Genomic DNA, 13,647 nt, shown 5'->3' on the forward strand with positions numbered 1-13,647 from the left:
GACTCTCGGCCTGTGTTTAAGGAGCCGGCCGGGCATCACGCTCCTTCCTTGGATGGACAACATTCGTAGTTGACACTTTGTGTCATTTTATCCGAGCGGGCGGGCGCCGCGAGGCGGACCGTCCGGGGCGACTCTCGGCCTGTATTTAAGGAGCCGGCCGGGCATCACGCTCCTTCCTTGGATGGACAACATTCGCAGTTGACACTTTGTGTCATTTTATCCGAGCAGACGGGCGCCGCGAGGCGGACCGTCCGGGGCGACTCTCGGCCTGTGTTTTCGGAGCCGGCCGGGCATCACGCTCCCTCCTTGGATGGACAACATTCGTAGTTGACACTTTGTGTCATTTTATCCGAGCAGACGGGCGCCGCGAGGCGGACCGTCCGGGGCGACTCTCGGCCTGTGTTTAAGGAGCCGGCCGGGCATCACGCTCCTTCCTTGGATGGACAACATTCGCAGTTGACACTTTGTGTCATTTTATCCGAGCAGACGGGCGCCGCGAGGCGGACCGTCCGGGGCGACTCTCGGCCTGTGTTTTCGGAGCCGGCCGGGCATCACGCTCCCTCCTTGGATGGACAACATTCGTAGTTGACACTTTGTGTCATTTTATCCGAGCAGACGGGCGCCGCGAGGCGACCGTCCGGGGCGACTCTCGGCCTGTGTTTAAGGAGCCGGCCGGGCATCACGCTCCTTCCTTGGATGGACAACATTCGCAGTTGACACTTTGTGTCATTTTATCCGAGCAGACGGGCGCCGCGAGGCGGACCGTCCGGGGCGACTCTCGGCCTGTGTTTTCGGAGCCGGCCGGGCATCACGCTCCCTCCTTGGATGGACAACATTCGTAGTTGACACTTTGTGTCATTTTATCCGAGCAGACGGGCGCCGCGAGGCGACCGTCCGGGGCGACTCTCGGCCTGTGTTTAAGGAGCCGGCCGGGCATCACGCTCCTTCCTTGGATGGACAACATTCGTAGTTGACACTTTGTGTCATTTTATCCGAGCGGGCGGGCGCCGCGAGGCGGACCGTCCGGGGCGACTCTCGGCCTGTATTTAAGGAGCCGGCCGGGCATCACGCTCCTTCCTTGGATGGACAACATTCGCAGTTGACACTTTGTGTCATTTTATCCGAGCAGACGGGCGCCGCGAGGCGGACCGTCCGGGGCGACTCTCGGCCTGTGTTTTCGGAGCCGGCCGGGCATCACGCTCCCTCCTTGGATGGACAACATTCGTAGTTGACACTTTGTGTCATTTTATCCGAGCAGACGGGCGCCGCGAGGCGGACCGTCCGGGGCGACTCTCGGCCTGTGTTTAAGGAGCCGGCCGGGCATCACGCTCCTTCCTTGGATGGACAACATTCGCAGTTGACACTTTGTGTCATTTTATCCGAGCAGACGGGCGCCGCGAGGCGGACCGTCCGGGGCGACTCTCGGCCTGTGTTTTCGGAGCCGGCCGGGCATCACGCTCCCTCCTTGGATGGACAACATTCGTAGTTGACACTTTGTGTCATTTTATCCGAGCAGACGGGCGCCGCGAGGCGACCGTCCGGGGCGACTCTCGGCCTGTGTTTAAGGAGCCGGCCGGGCATCACGCTCCTTCCTTGGATGGACAACATTCGTAGTTGACACTTTGTGTCATTTTATCCGAGCGGGCGGGCGCCGCGAGGCGGACCGTCCGGGGCGACTCTCGGCCTGTGTTTAAGGAGCCGGCCGGGCATCACGCTCCTTCCTTGGATGGACAACATTCGCAGTTGACACTTTGTGTCATTTTATCCGAGCAGACGGGCGCCGCGAGGCGGACCGTCCGGGGCGACTCTCGGCCTGTGTTTTCGGAGCCGGCCGGGCATCACGCTCCCTCCTTGGATGGACAACATTCGTAGTTGACACTTTGTGTCATTTTATCCGAGCAGACGGGCGCCGCGAGGCGGACCGTCCGGGGCGACTCTCGGCCTGTGTTTAAGGAGCCGGCCGGGCATCACGCTCCTTCCTTGGATGGACAACATTCGCAGTTGACACTTTGTGTCATTTTGTTCGGCCTGTGTTTAAGGAGGCGGCCGTCCTCCACTCGGTCCGTGTTTAAGGAGCGACACTCGCGCTCCGGTTCGGCCTGTATTTAGGGAGGCGGCCGTCCTCCGCTTGGTCTGTGTTAAGGGCGACACTCGGTCCATGTTTGAGGAGCCTGGCCCTGACGCTCCTCTCCGGCCTGTGTTTAAGGAGGCGGCCGTCCTCCCCTTGGTCTGTGTTAAGGGCGACACTCGGTCCATGTTTGAGGAGCCTGGCCCTGACGCTCCTCTCCGGCCTGTGTTTAAGGAGGCGGCCGTCCTCCCCTTGGTCTGTGTTAAGGGCGACACTCGGTCCATGTTTGAGGAGCCTGGCCCTGACGCTCCTCTCCGGCCTGTGTTTAGGGAGGCGGCCGTCCTCCCCTTGGTCTGTGTTAAGGGCGACACTCTGTCCATGTTTGAGGAGCCTGGCCCTGACGCTCCTCTCCGGCCTGTGTTTAAGGAGGCGGCCGTCCTCCCCTTGGTCTGTGTTAAGGGCGACACTCGGTCCATGTTTGAGGAGCCTGGCCCTGACGCTCCTCTCCGGCCTGTGTTTAAGGAGGCGGCCGTCCTCCCCTTGGTCTGTGTTAAGGGCGACACTCGGTCCATGTTTGAGGAGCCTGGCCCTGACGCTCCTCTCCGGCCTGTGTTTAAGGAGGCGGCCGTCCTCCCCTTGGTCTGTGTTAAGGGCGACACTCGGTCCATGTTTGAGGAGCCTGGCCCTGACGCTCCTCTCCGGCCTGTGTTTAAGGAGGCGGCCGTCCTCCCCTTGGTCTGTGTTAAGGGCGACACTCGGTCCATGTTTGAGGAGCCTGGCCCTGACGCTCCTCTCCGGCCTGTGTTTAAGGAGGCGGCCGTCCTCCCCTTGGTCTGTGTTAAGGGCGACACTCGGTCCATGTTTGAGGAGCCTGGCCCTGACGCTCCTCTCCGGCCTGTGTTTAAGGAGGCGGCCGTCCTCCCCTTGGTCTGTGTTAAGGGCGACACTCGGTCCATGTTTGAGGAGCCTGGCCCTGACGCTCCTCTCCGGCCTGTGTTTAAGGAGGCGGCCGTCCTCCCCTTGGTCTGTGTTAAGGGCGACACTCGGTCCATGTTTGAGGAGCCTGGCCCTGACGCTCCTCTCCGGCCTGTGTTTAAGGAGGCGGCCGTCCTCCACTTCCTTCCATGCACCACCACATTCGCAGTTGACACTTTGCCATTTTTTCAGAGAGGTGACACTTAGTCGTTTTTTCGAAAGTTGACACTTAGTCGTTTTTTCGAAAGTTGACACTTTGCCGTTTTTTCAGAGAGGTGACACTTAGCCGTTTTTTCGAAAGTTGACACTTAGCCGTTTTTTCGAAAGTTGACACTTAGCCGTTTTTTCGAAAGTTGACACTTAGTCACTTTTTCGCCACAGTGACACCTCCAGCGCGTGCCACGGCGCTTTTCAGGTCTTCTATCCGACCTTGTGCTGTCGAGGACGGCGTGTCCGACGCCGTGGGGAGACCAGCACCATCTCCTCCATATTCGTAAACGGGGTGCTTTGGAAAACGGGGGGAAAGTCGATGAGTACACTGACTACTGGGACCATTTCATTGTACTCTGGCGCACCTGAAGACCAAAAAAGGTACTGCACCTTAGCCCGGGTACCTCACCCCCTGGTACCTCGAGGAGAACTTAGAAAAATTTCGACAAATTTTTGGTGAGCTCCAGGGAGAGAGGCTGATTTTTCGCTTTTTGAGGCCGACCGCCGAACCGGCGCGGGGCGGACTCACAAGCCCCGCAGAGCCGTGGGCACTTAGTCGTTTTTTCAGAGAGGCGACACTTAGTCGTTTTTTCAGAGGCGACACTTAGTCGTTTTTTCGAAAGTTGACACTTAGCCGTTTTTTCGAAAGTCGACACTTAGCCGTTTTTTTGGAAAGTTGACACTTAGTCGTTTTTTCGAAAGTTGACACTTAGTCGTTTTTTCGCCACAATTGGCTCTGAGCTCCAGGGGGAGAGCCTGGTTTTGCCTTATTTCAGGCCGGCTGGGGAACCGGCGCGGGTCGGATGCACGAGCCCGGCAGAGCCGTGGGCACTTAGAAAATTTTCGCCGATTAAGCTGGGACCTCCAGGCGGAGACCGGCATTCCTCGTCCTCGGGGTTCGACCCAGGAACCGGCGCTGGGCAGACGCCGTAGCCACGCAGAGCCGTGGGCACTTAGAAAATATTCGCCAAGTTGGCTCTGAGCTCCAGGCGGAGAGGCTGGTTTTGCCTTATATCAGGCCGGCTGGGGAACCGGCGCGGGTCGGATGCACGAGCCCGCAGAGCCGTGGGCACTTTGCCATTTTCTCAGAGTCGACACTTAGTCGTTTTTTCAGAGAGGCGACACTCTGTCGTTTTTTCGAAAGTTGACACTTTGCCGTTTTTTCAGAGAGGCGACACTTAGCCGTTTTTTCAGAGATGTGACACTTAGCCGTTTTTTCAGAGATGTGACACTTAGCCGTTTTTTCAGAGATGTGACACTTTGCCGTTTTTTCGAAAGTTGACACTTAGCCGTTTTTTCGAAAGTCGACACTTAGCCGTTTTTTCAGAGATGTGACACTTTGCCGTTTTTTCGAAAGTTGACACTTAGCCGTTTTTTCGAAAGTTGACACTTAGTCGTTTTTTCACAGATGTGACACTTAGAAACTTTTTGCCAAGTTGGCTGTGAGCTCCAGGAGGAGACCGTTATTTTTCGTCATTCGAGGCCGACTGCGGAACCGGCGCTGGGCGGACGCCAAAGCTCGGCAGGGCCGTGGGCACTTAGAAACTTTTTGCCAAGTTGGCTGTGAGCTCCAGGAGGAGACCGTTATTTTTCGTCATTCGAGGCCGACTGCGGAACCGGCGCTGGGCGGACGCCAAAGCTCGGCAGGGCCGTGGGCACTTAGAAACTTTTTGCCAAGTTGGCTGTGAGCTCCAGGAGGAGACCGTCATTTTTCGTCATTCGAGGCCGACTGCGGCACCGGCGCTGAGCGGACGCCAAAGCTCGGCAGGGCCGTGGGCACTTAGAAACTTTTTGCCAAGTTGGCTGTGAGCTCCAGGAGGAGACCGTTATTTTTCGTCATTCGAGGCCGACTGCGGAACCGGCGCTGGGCGGACGCCAAAGCTCGGCAGGGCCGTGGGCACTTAGAAACTTTTTGCCAAGTTGGCTGTGAGCTCCAGGAGGAGACCGTCATTTTTCGTCATTCGAGGCCGACTGCGGAACCGGCGCTGGGCGGATGCCAAAGCTCGGCAGGGCCGTGGGCACTTAGAAACTTTTTGCCAAGTTGGCTGTGAGCTCCAGGAGGAGACCGTTATTTTTCGTCATTCGAGGCCGACTGCGGAACCGGCGCTGGGCGGACGCCAAAGCTCGGCAGGGCCGTGGGCACTTAGAAACTTTTTGCCAAGTTGGCTGTGAGCTCCAGGAGGAGACCGTTATTTTTCGTCATTCGAGGCCGACTGCGGAACCGGCGCTGGGCGGATGCCAAAGCTCGGCAGGGCCGTGGGCACTTAGAAACTTTTTGCCAAGTTGGCTGTGAGCTCCAGGAGGAGACCGTCATTTTTCGTCATTCGAGGCCGACTGCGGCACCGGCGCTGAGCGGACGCCAAAGCTCGGCAGGGCCGTGGGCACTTAGAAACTTTTTGCCAAGTTGGCTGTGAGCTCCAGGAGGAGACCGTTATTTTTCGTCATTCGAGGCCGACTGCGGAACCGGCGCTGGGCGGACGCCAAAGCTCGGCAGGGCCGTGGGCACTTAGAAACTTTTTGCCAAGTTGGCTGTGAGCTCCAGGAGGAGACCGTTATTTTTCGTCATTCGAGGCCGACTGCGGAACCGGCGCTGGGCGGACGCCAAAGCTCGGCAGGGCCGTGGGCACTTAGAAACTTTTTGCCAAGTTGGCTGTGAGCTCCAGGAGGAGACCGTCATTTTTCGTCATTCGAGGCCGACTGCGGAACCGGCGCTGAGCGGACGCCAAAGCTCGGCAGGGCCGTGGGCACTTAGAAACTTTTTGCCAAGTTGGCTGTGAGCTCCAGGAGGAGACCGTTATTTTTCGTCATTCGAGGCCGACTGCGGAACCGGCGCTGGGCGGACGCCAAAGCTCGGCAGGGCCGTGGGCACTTAGAAACTTTTTGCCAAGTTGGCTGTGAGCTCCAGGAGGAGACCGTTATTTTTCGTCATTCGAGGCCGACTGCGGAACCGGCGCTGGGCGGACGCCAAAGCTCGGCAGGGCCGTGGGCACTTAGAAACTTTTTGCCAAGTTGGCTGTGAGCTCCAGGAGGAGACCGTTATTTTTCGTCATTCGAGGCCGACTGCGGAACCGGCGCTGGGCGGACGCCAAAGCTCGGCAGGGCCGTGGGCACTTAGAAACTTTTTGCCAAGTTGGCTGTGAGCTCCAGGAGGAGACCGTCATTTTTCGTCATTCGAGGCCGACTGCGGCACCGGCGCTGAGCGGACGCCAAAGCTCGGCAGGGCCGTGGGCACTTAGAAACTTTTTGCCAAGTTGGCTGTGAGCTCCAGGAGGAGACCGTTATTTTTCGTCATTCGAGGCCGACTGCGGAACCGGCGCTGGGCGGACGCCAAAGCTCGGCAGGGCCGTGGGCACTTAGAAACTTTTTGCCAAGTTGGCTGTGAGCTCCAGGAGGAGACCGTCATTTTTCGTCATTCGAGGCCGACTGCGGCACCGGCGCTGAGCGGACGCCAAAGCTCGGCAGGGCCGTGGGCACTTAGAAACTTTTTGCCAAGTTGGCTGTGAGCTCCAGGAGGAGACCGTTATTTTTCGTCATTCGAGGCCGACTGCGGAACCGGCGCTGGGCGGACGCCAAAGCTCGGCAGGGCCGTGGGCACTTAGAAACTTTTTGCCAAGTTGGCTGTGAGCTCCAGGAGGAGACCGTCATTTTTCGTCATTCGAGGCCGACTGCGGAACCGGCGCTGGGCGGACGCCAAAGCTCGGCAGGGCCGTGGGCACTTAGAAACTTTTTGCCAAGTTGGCTGTGAGCTCCAGGAGGAGACCGTCATTTTTCGTCATTCGAGGCCGACTGCGGAACCGGCGCTGAGCGGACGCCAAAGCTCGGCAGGGCCGTGGGCACTTAGAAACTTTTTGCCAAGTTGGCTGTGAGCTCCAGGAGGAGACCGTTATTTTTCGTCATTCGAGGCCGACTGCGGAACCGGCGCTGGGCGGACGCCAAAGCTCGGCAGGGCCGTGGGCACTTAGAAACTTTTTGCCAAGTTGGCTGTGAGCTCCAGGAGGAGACCGTTATTTTTCGTCATTCGAGGCCGACTGCGGAACCGGCGCTGGGCGGACGCCAAAGCTCGGCAGGGCCGTGGGCACTTAGAAACTTTTTGCCAAGTTGGCTGTGAGCTCCAGGAGGAGACCGTTATTTTTCGTCATTCGAGGCCGACTGCGGAACCGGCGCTGGGCGGACGCCAAAGCTCGGCAGGGCCGTGGGCACTTAGAAACTTTTTGCCAAGTTGGCTGTGAGCTCCAGGAGGAGACCGTCATTTTTCGTCATTCGAGGCCGACTGCGGCACCGGCGCTGAGCGGACGCCAAAGCTCGGCAGGGCCGTGGGCACTTAGAAACTTTTTGCCAAGTTGGCTGTGAGCTCCAGGAGGAGACCGTTATTTTTCGTCATTCGAGGCCGACTGCGGAACCGGCGCTGGGCGGACGCCAAAGCTCGGCAGGGCCGTGGGCACTTAGAAACTTTTTGCCAAGTTGGCTGTGAGCTCCAGGAGGAGACCGTCATTTTTCGTCATTCGAGGCCGACTGCGGCACCGGCGCTGAGCGGACGCCAAAGCTCGGCAGGGCCGTGGGCACTTAGAAACTTTTTGCCAAGTTGGCTGTGAGCTCCAGGAGGAGACCGTTATTTTTCGTCATTCGAGGCCGACTGCGGAACCGGCGCTGGGCGGACGCCAAAGCTCGGCAGGGCCGTGGGCACTTAGAAACTTTTTGCCAAGTTGGCTGTGAGCTCCAGGAGGAGACCGTCATTTTTCGTCATTCGAGGCCGACTGCGGCACCGGCGCTGAGCGGACGCCAAAGCTCGGCAGGGCCGTGGGCACTTTGCCACTTTTTCGCCACAATTGGCTGTGAGCTCCAGGAGGAGACCGTTATTTTTCGTCATTCTAGGCCGGTTGCAGAACCGGCGCGGCTCGGATGCACGAGCCCGCAGAGCCGTGGGCACTTAGAAAAATTTCAGAGAGGCGACACTTTGCCATTTTTTCAGAGAGGTGACACTTAGTCGTTTTTTCGAAAGTTGACACTTAGCCGTTTTTTCGAAAGTTGACACTTAGTCGTTTTTTCGAAAGTTGACACTTAGTCGTTTTTTCGCCAAAGTGCCCACCTCCAGCGCGTGCCACGGCGCTTTCCAGGTCTTCTATCCGACCTTGTGCTGTCGAGGACGGCGTGTCCGACGCCGTGGGGAGACCAGCACCATCTCCTCCATACTCGTAAACGAGGTGCTTTGGAAAACGGGGGGAAAGTCGATGAGTACACTGACTACTGGGACCATTTCATTGTACTCTGGCGCACCTGAAGACCAAAAAAGGTACTGCACCTTAGCCCGGGTACCTCACCCCCTGGTACCTCGAGGTGAGCTCCAGGGAGAGAGGCTGATTTTTTGCTTTTTGAGGCCGACCACCGAACCGGCGCGGGGCGGACTCACAAGCCCCGCAGAGCCGTGGGCACTTAGTCGTTTTTTCGAAAGTTGACACTTAGTCGTTTTTTCGCCGATTTTGCTGGGACCTCCAGGCGAGGACCGGCGTTTTTCGTCTTCCGGGTCCGACCCGGGAACCAGCGCCGAGCGGACACATTCGCTCGCTAGTGCCGTTGGCACTTAGAAAATTTTTCGTTTGTCATGAGCTCCGGGCGGAGAGCGGCGTTTTTCGTCTTCCGGGTTCGACCCGGGAACCAGCGCCGAGCGGACACATTCGCTCGCTAGTGCCGTTGGCACTTAGAAAATTTTTCGTTTGTCATGAGCTCCGGGCGGAGAGCGGCGTTTTTCGTCTTCCGGGTTCGACCCGGGAACCAGCGCCGAGCGGACACATTCGCTCGCTAGTGCCGTTGGCACTTAGAAAATTTTTCGTTTGTCATGAGCTCCGGGCGGAGAGCGGCGTTTTTCGTCTTCCGGGTTCGACCCGGGAACCAGCGCCGAGCGGACACATTCGCTCGCTAGTGCCGTTGGCACTTAGAAAATTTTTCGTTTGTCATGAGCTCCGGGCGGAGAGCGGCGTTTTTCGTCTTCCGGGTTCGACCCGGGAACCAGCGCCGAGCGGACACATTCGCTCGCTAGTGCCGTTGGCACTTAGAAAATTTTTCGTTTGTCATGAGCTCCGGGCGGAGAGCGGCGTTTTTCGTCTTCCGGGTTCGACCCGGGAACCAGCGCCGAGCGGACACATTCGCTCGCTAGTGCCGTTGGCACTTAGAAAATTTTTCGTTTGTCATGAGCTCCGGGCGGAGAGCGGCGTTTTTCGTCTTCCGGGTTCGACCCGGGAACCAGCGCCGAGCGGACACATTCGCTCGCTAGTGCCGTTGGCACTTAGAAAATTTTTCGTTTGTCATGAGCTCCGGGCGGAGAGCGGCGTTTTTCGTCTTCCGGGTTCGACCCGGGAACCAGCGCCGAGCGGACACATTCGCTCGCTAGTGCCGTTGGCACTTAGAAAATTTTTCGTTTGTCATGAGCTCCGGGCGGAGAGCGGCGTTTTTCGTCTTCCGGGTTCGACCCGGGAACCAGCGCCGAGCGGACACATTCGCTCGCTAGTGCCGTTGGCACTTAGAAAATTTTTCGTTTGTCATGAGCTCCGGGCGGAGAGCGGCGTTTTTCGTCTTCCGGGTTCGACCCGGGAACCAGCGCCGAGCGGACACATTCGCTCGCTAGTGCCGTTGGCACTTAGAAAATTTTTCGTTTGTCATGAGCTCCGGGCGGAGAGCGGCGTTTTTCGTCTTCCGGGTTCGACCCGGGAACCAGCGCCGAGCGGACACATTCGCTCGCTAGTGCCGTTGGCACTTAGAAAATTTTTCGTTTGTCATGAGCTCCGGGCGGAGAGCGGCGTTTTTCGTCTTCCGGGTTCGACCCGGGAACCAGCGCCGAGCGGACACATTCGCTCGCTAGTGCCGTTGGCACTTAGAAAATTTTTCGTTTGTCATGAGCTCCGGGCGGAGACCGGCATTTTTCGTCATTCGAGGCCGACGGGGGAACCAGCCGGAGCGGACACGTTTGCTCGGAAGAGCCGTTGGCACTTAGAAAAAATTCCGTGTCTCGTGAGCTCCAGGGGGGACAGGCTGGTTTTATTCATCCGTAGCCGACATGGGAACCAGCGCGGAGCGGATTGGTGTTGCGCTGCCATATACCTCATCTCTCTCAGGAGTCCCCCCCTTATACGTGCCGATGGTGTTTTGGAAAACGGGGGGTAACTGGATGAGTACACTGACTAGGGGGACCAGTACACTAGCGAGTGGGACCAGTACACTGACTAGTGGGACCAACACACTATGAGCGCCTGGTACCTAAAATGGAAGTATAGAGGCCGAATTTCGGGCAAGATCACGCCGGGTTAGGCTTCCAGGACCTCGGCTAAGCAATTTTAACGGGTTGCCCGGTTCTTTTTTGAACCAGCCCGGTTCTTTTTTTTATCCAACCCGGTTCTTTTTACACTTCCAGCTGGAGCTCGGGAGCGGCTTTTTGCACAAGATCACGCCGTGTTAGGCTTCCAGGACCTCGGCTAAGCAATTTTAACGGGTCGCCCGGTTCTTTTTTGATCCAGCCCGGTTCTTTTTTTATCCAGCCCGGTTCTTTTTACACTTCCAGCTGGAGCTCGGGAGCGGCTTTTTGCACAAGATCACGCCGTGTTAGGCTTCCAGGACCTCGGCTAAGCAATTTTAACGGGTCGCCCGGTTCTTTTTTGATCCAGCCCGGTTCTTTTTTTTATCCAGCCCGGTTCTTTTTACACTTCCAGCTGGAGCTCGGGAGCGGCTTTTTGCACAAGATCACGCCGTGTTAGGCTTCCAGGACCTCGGCGAAGCAATTTTAACGGGTCGCCCGGTTCTTTTTTGATCCAGCCCGGTTCTTTTTTTTATCCAGCCCGGTTCTTTTTACACTTCCAGCTGGAGCTCGGGAGCGGCTTTTTGCACAAGATCACGCCGTGTTAGGCTTCCAGGACCTCGGCTAAGCAATTTTAACGGGTCGCCCGGTTCTTTTTTGATCCAGCCCGGTTCTTTTTTTTATCCAGCCCGGTTCTTTTTACACTTCCAGCTGGAGCTCGGGAGCGGCTTTTTGCACAAGATCACGCCGTGTTAGGCTTCCAGGACCTCGGCTAAGCAATTTTAACGGGTCGCCCGGTTCTTTTTTGATCCAGCCCGGTTCTTTTTTTTATCCAGCCTGGTTCTTTTTACACTTCCAGCTGGAGCTCGGGAGCGGCTTTTTGCACAAGATCACGCCGTGTTAGGCTTCCAGGACCTCGGCTAAGCAATTTTAACGGGTCGCCCGGTTCTTTTTTTGATCCAGCCCGGTTCTTTTTTTATCCAGCCCGGTTCTTTTTACACTTCCAGCTGGAGCTCAGCAGCGGCTTTTTGCACAAGATCACGCCGGGTTAGGCTTCCAGGACCTCGGCTAAGCAATTTTAACGGGTCGCCCGGTTCTTTTTTTGATCCAGCCCGGTTCTTTTTTTATCCAGCCCGGTTCTTTTTACACTTCCAGCTGGAGCTCGGGAGCGGCTTTTTGCACAAGATCACGCCGTGTTAGGCTTCCAGGACCTCGGCTAAGCAATTTTAATGGGCCGCCCGGTTCTTTTTTGATCCAGCCCGGTTCTTTTTTTATCCAGCCCGGTTCTTTTTACACTTCCAGCTGGAGCTCGGGAGCGGCTTTTTGCACAAGATCACGCCGTGTTAGGCTTCCAGGACCTCGGCGAAGCAATTTTAACGGGTCGCCCGGTTCTTTTTTGATCCAGCCCGGTTCTTTTTTTTATCCAGCCCGGTTCTTTTTACACTTCCAGCTGGAGCTCGGGAGCGGCTTTTTGCACAAGATCACGCCGTGTTAGGCTTCCAGGACCTCGGCTAAGCAATTTTAACGGGTCGCCCGGTTCTTTTTTGATCCAGCCCGGTTCTTTTTTTTATCCAGCCCGGTTCTTTTTTTTATCCAGCCTGGTTCTTTTTACACTTCCAGCTGGAGCTCGGGAGCGGCTTTTTGCACAAGATCACGCCGTGTTAGGCTTCCAGGACCTCGGCTAAGCAATTTTAACGGGTCGCCCGGTTCTTTTTTTTATCCAGCCCGGTTCTTTTTTTTTATCCAGCCTGGTTCTTTTTACACTTCCAGCTGGAGCTCAGCAGCGGCTTTTTGCACAAGATCACGCCGGGTTAGGCTTCCAGGACCTCGGCTAAGCACTTCTAACGGGCCCTGGTCCACCCCTGCCAGTGCATTTCAAAACTTGGCATTAATTTCGACCTAAGAGACGAAGTCTGATTTTTTTCTACCACTTGGGCGGCCTTTTTGCACCCAGAACACCCGCACCGGCACCATAAATTCGAAGGGTGCCGAGTGCGTCGGCGCAGATTCTGCGACGGAGTGACACTTCCCTCTTGTGGACATTCGGCGGTAGGTGAAATGCGCACTCGGTCTTCTCTTTTCTTTTCCTTCCAGTGAAACTTTGGCAACATTCTGCGAGCTGCTGGCTTCCAGAACCTCGGCCAAGCAGGTGGAGGATTTTTTTCCACTTCCAGCTGGAGGTGAGGAGGGACTTTTTGGGCAAGATCACGCCGACTTAGCAAGCAAGGTGGAAGTGCCAGCATGCTCCGTGGCTGGAAGTGTGGATGTGCCAGCACCCTCCCTGCCTATGGAAGTGTGGAGCTCCAGCACCCTCCCTGCCTATGGAAGTGTGGAGCTCCAGCACCCTCCCTGCCTATGGAAGTGTGGAGCTCCAGCACCCTCCCTGCCTATGGAAGTGTGGAGCTCCAGCACCCTCCCTGCCTATGGAAGTGTGGAGCTCCAGCACCCTCCCTGCCTATGGAAGTGTGGAGCTCCAGCACCCTCCCTGCCTATGGAAGTGTGGAGCTCCAGCACCCTCCCTGCCTATGGAAGTGTGGAGCTCCAGCACCCTCCCTGCCTATGGAAGTGTGGAGCTCCAGCACCCTCCCTGCCTATGGAAGTGTGGAGCTCCAGCACCCTCCCTGCCTATGGAAGTGTGGAGCTCCAGCACCCTCCCTGCCTAGGGAAGTGTGGAGCTCCAGCACCCTCCGTGCCTATGGAAGAGCCACCTCCGCGGGCATGCTGCTCAACCACGCCGGCCCAGAGTTCCAGCCGCTCGGCTACACTCTCTCACAAGCCCCGCCTGGAGCTCCCCAGCCCGCCCCTGGTACCTCAACTACCGAGGCCAGCCGCTCGACCAGGCCGGCCCAGAGTTCCAGCCGCTCGGATAAGCTCTGTCACTCTCCCGCTAAGCAGCCACCGGTAACGGGGAAATGTCGCCGCCTTGTGGACACGCCGTTGTAAATGAATGGGCTTTCGCACTTAGTGCAATTTTCGCCAGCTCCGTGGCTGCAAGTATGGAGCTATGGAGCTATGGAGCCACCAGACAGGCTGGAGCTCTGGAGCTATGGAAGTATGGAGCTCTGGAGCTATGGAGCTATGGAGCTATGGAGCTCTGGGGCTATGGAGCTAT

This window comes from Syngnathus leptorhynchus, unplaced genomic scaffold, assembly GCF_054491065.1.
Source record: "Syngnathus leptorhynchus isolate UIUO unplaced genomic scaffold, UIUO_Slep HiC_scaffold_145, whole genome shotgun sequence".
NCBI lineage: Eukaryota > Metazoa > Chordata > Actinopteri > Syngnathiformes > Syngnathidae > Syngnathus > Syngnathus leptorhynchus.